Source organism: Adiantum capillus-veneris, chromosome 6 (assembly GCF_014529385.1).
Source record: "Adiantum capillus-veneris isolate H3 chromosome 6, ASM1452938v2, whole genome shotgun sequence".
In the NCBI taxonomy this organism is placed as follows: domain Eukaryota; kingdom Viridiplantae; phylum Streptophyta; class Polypodiopsida; order Polypodiales; family Pteridaceae; genus Adiantum; species Adiantum capillus-veneris.
In genome coordinates, this window is record NC_140936.1 from 154,348,421 (window position 1) to 154,354,865 (window position 6,445).

Below are 6,445 nucleotides of genomic sequence, written 5' to 3' on the forward strand. Positions count from 1 at the left end.
CCCCCCCCCCCCCCTTCCCCCTTCCCCCTCTTCCCCCTCCCCCCTCCCCCCCTCCCATCCCGTCGCCTCGTTCTCCTTCTGCCGCCCCTCCCCCTCCCTTCCCCTTCCCCTCCCTCTAATGCGACTATGTCCTGGCACTCGCCAACAGCGAGGCATTCACTAAGCACAGCCCTTGCTCATGGCTCAGTGGCGCGGACGTCCATGCCGATTCAAGCTTCCCCGATTTCTTTGTTTCCTAGTCGACTGGTCAGCTTTAACATTCGATAGCACTCTGCGGCCTTTGACTACTCATACACTAGACTGTTTGGAGTAGAGGGCCTCCACGAGCCTACACCTATCAGGGTGTATGTTGTGGTACTCTCGGCACGGGGTGAGGAGGCATTAGATTCAGCGGTGGCCTTCTCTTTTCCTCTATGTGACTCTTGTGCCCGGGCATGGACTATGGATACTGCACTTGATCATCTGTACACGCAGGTGGTAGAGTTCTCACACCATGTGAGTGACTTGGAGCTTACATATATGCTTGCCCGTTGTTGGGGACATGCAACTTTTTTGGTCACAAGGAGTGAGGATGATGTAGGGGTTCGTCACATTGTGATTCGCATGGTGGCAAACCTCTCTGAAGGCTTGGTTATGTCTGTATACATGAGGATTCCCTATCAGAGGGAGAGGCAATATCGATGGGACATAGCCATTGGTGCCTTGTTCGAGGTACTTGTGGTGTTCAGGGTGGACAGAGTCGGAGTCGCTCGGATGGGGACTACTCCCCCTTCAAGCCTCTGGTGAAGGCCTACCATATGGCTGAGATAGCCTCGACTTCAACAGGGTATCCATGCGGTGGCTCACTCTATATGCGTTACAGAGGCCGTTTGAGGTAGGAGCTTCAGCGTTGTTGGGTTGGTGGCAGCATTGATGTGATGATGCTTCATGAGCACCACTTGAGTGAGAGTCGGATACATCGTTATGGCTCTTTGATGCCTGGGCAGTGGGATACTTTTTGGTCTGCTGGTTTTGGCCCTATGAGTGGGCAAGGTGGGGTATGTATGGCTATTGCGGAGTCTTGGCGGTAGGCCATTGTGGATCGTGGGATTGTGGTGCTTGGCAGAGCACAATATGTTACTTTGCTGATGCATGGTGAACTCATTGGTTTTTTGAATGTGTATGCATGGTGAACTCATTGGTGGCTCACTCTCTATGCGTTACAGAGGCCGTTTGAGGTAGGAGCTCCAGTGTTGTTGGGTTGGTGGCAGCATTGATGTGATGATGCTTCAAGAGCACCACTTGAGTGAGAGTCGGATATGTCGTTATGGCTCTTTGATGCCTGGGCAGTGGGATACTTTTTGGTCTGCTAGTTTTGGCCCTATGAAAGGGCAAGGTGGGGTATGTATGGCTATTGCGGAGTCTTGGCGGTAGGCCATTGTGGATCATGGGATTGTGGTGCTTGGCAGAGCACAGTATGTTACTTTGCTGATGCATGGTGAACTCATTGGTTTTTTGAATGTGTATGCGCCTAACCATGCTAGTGCCAGAGCTGACTTTTGGACTTGCATTGATGATGCTTTACCTGATGTGGATCATTGGTGCGTTGGGGGTGACTTCAACATGTTAGAGGATCCAGCTGATCGGGTGGGGGGCAGTCATGTGACGGTGCACAGTACGGAGTTGGAAGCTTGGGAGAGACGATGTATGACTTTGCGGCTTTCTGATGTATGGTAGCATGAGGCTTTTCCCCATGCTCAGGGTAGTCTTAGCTTCTCCCAATCGGATTGGCGCGACAGGGAGGGGCTAATTTATCACGGATTGATCGCTTTTACGTAGGAGACTACCTTGGGAATCGTGGGGGATCCATTGAGATCCTTGTAGGCACTTCCTTTTTAGACCATGCGCCTATCATTATGACTTTGGAGGAGTAGGCGCGCGGGTCCTGCTTGTAGCTGCGAATACCAGAGCGGCTTCTTTCAGATACTACCTTTCGGAGGACATAGAGCACATTTGGCAGGCTAGTCAGAGTACAGATCTTGATGCAACAACACAATGTGCACATGGCATTGCGAAGATCAGCTCCTTTTTGTATGAGATTGCTGTGACATGGTTAGGCGAGATTTGAGAGAGGGAGGGAGGCTGCGTTGGAGCCTTGCTTCTCTTCAGCACATGCAGGAGCAACGACCTACTTGTGAGTGGATTGAGACTCAGCAGAGCCAAGCCAGACAGGAGGTTAGAGAGACAGAGGAGAGGAGGCATGAGTTCTATTATCACCGACAGGCCTCCCTGTGGACCCAGCTAGGGGACAAAGTGACAAGAGAGTTCTTTGATATAACTGGCCCTCGCCACTCGCAGGTAGGCATTAGACAAGAGACAGGATGGTACGATAGCCACAGAGCTAGATGAGTTGCACTCTATTTCCACTGAGTTTTATAGAGACTAATTGTCAACGGAGCCGCCCATAGAGGCTCGGGATGCTTGCAGAGAGACAGTATGGGCCCATGTACAGAGACAGAGTCGGAGAGCACGGTTCTCCGGAGCTAATCGAGAAAGCACCAGGATTCTGTCCGTGAGAGAGTAGAGAGAGAAAGAGGCAACAAGCTTAAAACAACCAGAAATTTACAACACAAATGCCACCTAACCTTGCTTTCATTCAATTTCCCAATTCATGTACAAGGGTGAAAGCATGAAATGGTGGTCAATTTTAAGGGCTTTTCTAGGTGGTTTTTGAAGTACTTTTCAAGTTTTATTTGCTCCCTTCAAATAATTTATCGGGGTCGTGGAAAATTGCAAGAAATGGAAAATGCCGCCACTTCAAGAATGCCATCATTTTTTGAACATTGTTTACGGGTAGAAGGTGACTGTGACTTCTCTTGCATGCCATTCTACACAGCAGGAAGCTACCCACGCGCTACTGCATCTTCATGCACCCTGTGTGAACAGAGCGAGGAAGAAGTGCAGACGCCTACCCTCTCTGTGTGACCTCAATCTTCACCGGTTACTGTAATCCAATCCCCCCCCCCCCCCCCCCCCCCCCCCCCCCCTCTCTCTCCCTCTCTCTCTCTCTCTCTCTCTCTCTCTTTGTAGTTGAGCAATGTGTTTGTTTGAGGACATTGTGAATCATGGATTGTGTTTTTTGTTCGTACAGTAATATGAAGACTCCACCACGAAAGTGCACCATGGCAGCAGCTGATGGTGGTTCAACTAGCATGCTTTCATCTAGTAGCAAGCCTAGGATCTCCACAACATTGGGCATGAAGTCTGAAACTATCGGCGAAAAAAGCATTGGTACATATCAACTCTGTCTCTTCAATTGTAGCAATGTTCTTTTCAATGCTTGTTTATGTTTGTTTACTATGTCAAATGTGGTTTGTAGCAAGATCTTCCTGGAGGATTCAATACCCTAAGAAAACTCGATTTTGCTACACACGAGAGGAGTTGCATGAGGAGTATGGCTTAAGCTGGAGGGCAAGCTCTACAAGCACCTCAGTGAGGTTGATGTCACAGATCAGGATTGGTTGATTGTCTATTATTGTGGTACCTGTCATGGTAGTTTTTTCTACCATGATAGGTGCAAGGGTCATGGCTATTTTTCCAGGTATCATGTAATGGCCAAAATGCCTGTCATGGTACTTCGTTTGATCATGGTGGTGTTTTTTTCATGGCAGTATTTCCTGCTATGGTACTTTTCTTTTGCTATTGTTGTAGTGCTCAAGGTACTTTTCTACTATCCATGGTATATGTCATTACCTTAGAGGTTTTTTGGAAAGCCATCTCTGTTATGGTGGCAGTGCCCAAGGTACTTTTTCATGGTTTTTTTTGCTATGGTTGATTGTTTCTTTAAGGAAGTTTGTTGCTATTGTGGTTGTGCCCAAGGTACTTGTAAAGGTAATTTTTCCTATTAAGGTGATTGTACGGTCATTGCTTATTAGTGTGTAGTGTCCAAGAAACTTGTCATTGTAATTTGTTTTTGGTCATGGTGGCTTTTTTATCATGATAGTCTTTCCTGTTATGGTAGTAGCTTTTGCCTTGATGTTTTTAATGGAATGGCAGTTTTCTGGTATGGTGGTAGTGTCCAAGGTACTTTTCTACTTGCCATGGTATTTTTAATTGCCTTGGCGGTTTTTTGGAGTGTCCAAAGTACTTTTGTATGGTAGTTTTTTCTGTCAAAGGTACTTGTCATGGTACTTTGTGTTGCAATGGTGGTTCTCATATCTAATCCCTGTGGGCCTTTTGTTCTTCATTTGTCATGCAGAAAGAATTGACTGACTTGGAAGCATCAGCGAGTACGTGTGTGCAACAGATCAACTTTTGTGAGAGCATGTTGGAGCAGGTGAAGGCTGGTGACACAATGTTACTGCTTTCGACAGCTGGCCAGCACTTGAGCCACTTGCACGCTACATTCTCTGTTCCAAGACTATGTGCTGCATGTGGTCTTGCATTCATGGCTTCCCATGTGGTTTGTGTATACACGCTAGCATGTGGTCATGCATACCATGCTCTGTGTTTTGCTGCGTGGCTTGGATCAGAGGCGGTATGTGAGGACGCCTCTTGCAAGAGTAGTATTCCAGATTCACTTAATTCAATGCTCCTGCATACAGGTTGGTTACCGTTGCTTCCAATATCATATAAATCCAAGAACAGTTCAGGTTGCCTTGAAGTATCTGCTGATTGCACAAGCCTGAACATCACTGATGTGCTTGCAGGTTTTGGCCATATTCCTTGTGTGGCGCCGAAACAGGATGACGTGCCAAAGGTTGTGCTACAAGCTACTCCTAAAGCCCATAGTGTGTACTCCAGTGAGGGCACTCCAGTTGTGAAGGTAGACCCCCCTGCAAGCACAGTAGCAGTTGAGCCACAACCAAGCGAAAGCAGTCCAAAGGAAGGTGCAACGGTTGACGATGCGGAGGCAATAGCGCAAGAGGGAGTGGATGCAGTGCAGCGCATGGTAGCTGGTGATGAGAATCCAGATTCTCCCATCTTTCTGAGTGACATGGTGAAGGTTTCAAAGAAGCGCAAGAAAAACAGTGATGGTAAGTGGTAATGGTATTGGACTTGTCAACTTCTATGCAATGTCTGCATGGGGCTGATGTGTTGTTTTATGACATAGGTGGATCTTCCAAAAAGAATAGACCTTCGGAGTCCACACGTTCAAAGCACTATGCTCATCATGCAGATGGAGATATGGGAGAGAGGGAAGCACCCAGATCACCTCCTGCCGTGAAGAAGACTCCCAGAAAGAGTACTCCCCTCCGCAATCCTTCTAGTGTTTCCCACCCCCCCAAGCCTCGAGTTTGCAAGAAATTGTGACTCTTCAATTGTAATACAAGAATCTGTGATTCTTGATTTTGAATGCAAAAGAAACTTTTTTGTCGGCCTCTATGTTTTTGTCGCTTTTATGTCAAATATTGCCTCGTGTTTATTTTTCAATGTTGAATGCTGTCTTTTACAGAGTGTCCAAAGGAAAAGGGGACCCTCAAGCTGCCCGTAGAGGAAATCATCATCATCAGAGATCCCCCAAAGTACATTCCCCCCGTTATCTCCTCCTTGCCATATGATGATCCAACCCGATCAGCCCTCATATTAGATCTTAATGGTGTACTTTGTCTTACATGTACACCTAATAAGCATGACCCTTCGTCTATCCCCGATATTGAAGCTACATCATTTGTCAAGCATGAGGAGGCAGATGGCAGGTACCTGTTTGTTCTGAAAGATGCACAGGATTTTATTGCATGGGCTGTGACATGGGCAAATGTCTACATATGGAGCAGTGCAATGCTCAGCAGAGTGGGCTCAAGAATTCGAAGATGTTTTCCCCAGGTTCACATTTATATTAGTGGATGGGCTGGACAACAGTTATGTGATGTGGGTAGTTACTGTTTTGGTGGTGGAAGGCCATCATTTTTCAAGGTATTGCAGAATTTTTTGGCGAAGCTGCAGCGGTATGATACCAGCAATGTCCTTTTAATTGACAACAGTTCCTATAAATGTCATTATAATCCCAGAGGTACTTACATCATAGTGCCTGGTATTGAGCACCGCTCCAGCCAATACTTGTTAAAAGATCTAAAGGCCTGGCTAGAAGGGTGGCAGCATGCTACGGATCGTCGTGCCTTGGCGGACACATTCAGCAAACCAAAACCTACTGATGACGACAAGTATGTATTCACAGCAATTGCAAAAGGGTTTCAAAAGACATCGTATGATGCGTACTTATGTGGGCCATAGCTCATGCCCATAGAGTGCAAGCGACGATGACGTACCTTGATTTTTTTAGGATGACAGATCCTCTATGTACCTTTTTGTAACTAAACTAAATCCGTGCCAGAACCTTGTATATTTATATGCTACTTTCCATGTGGAAACCAATTTTTTGGCTTCATTTTGATTGCCATTATAACTGTTGTAATGACTCTTTGTCAAATTGTTGAAGATGAAATATATTCCAACTGGTTGGATG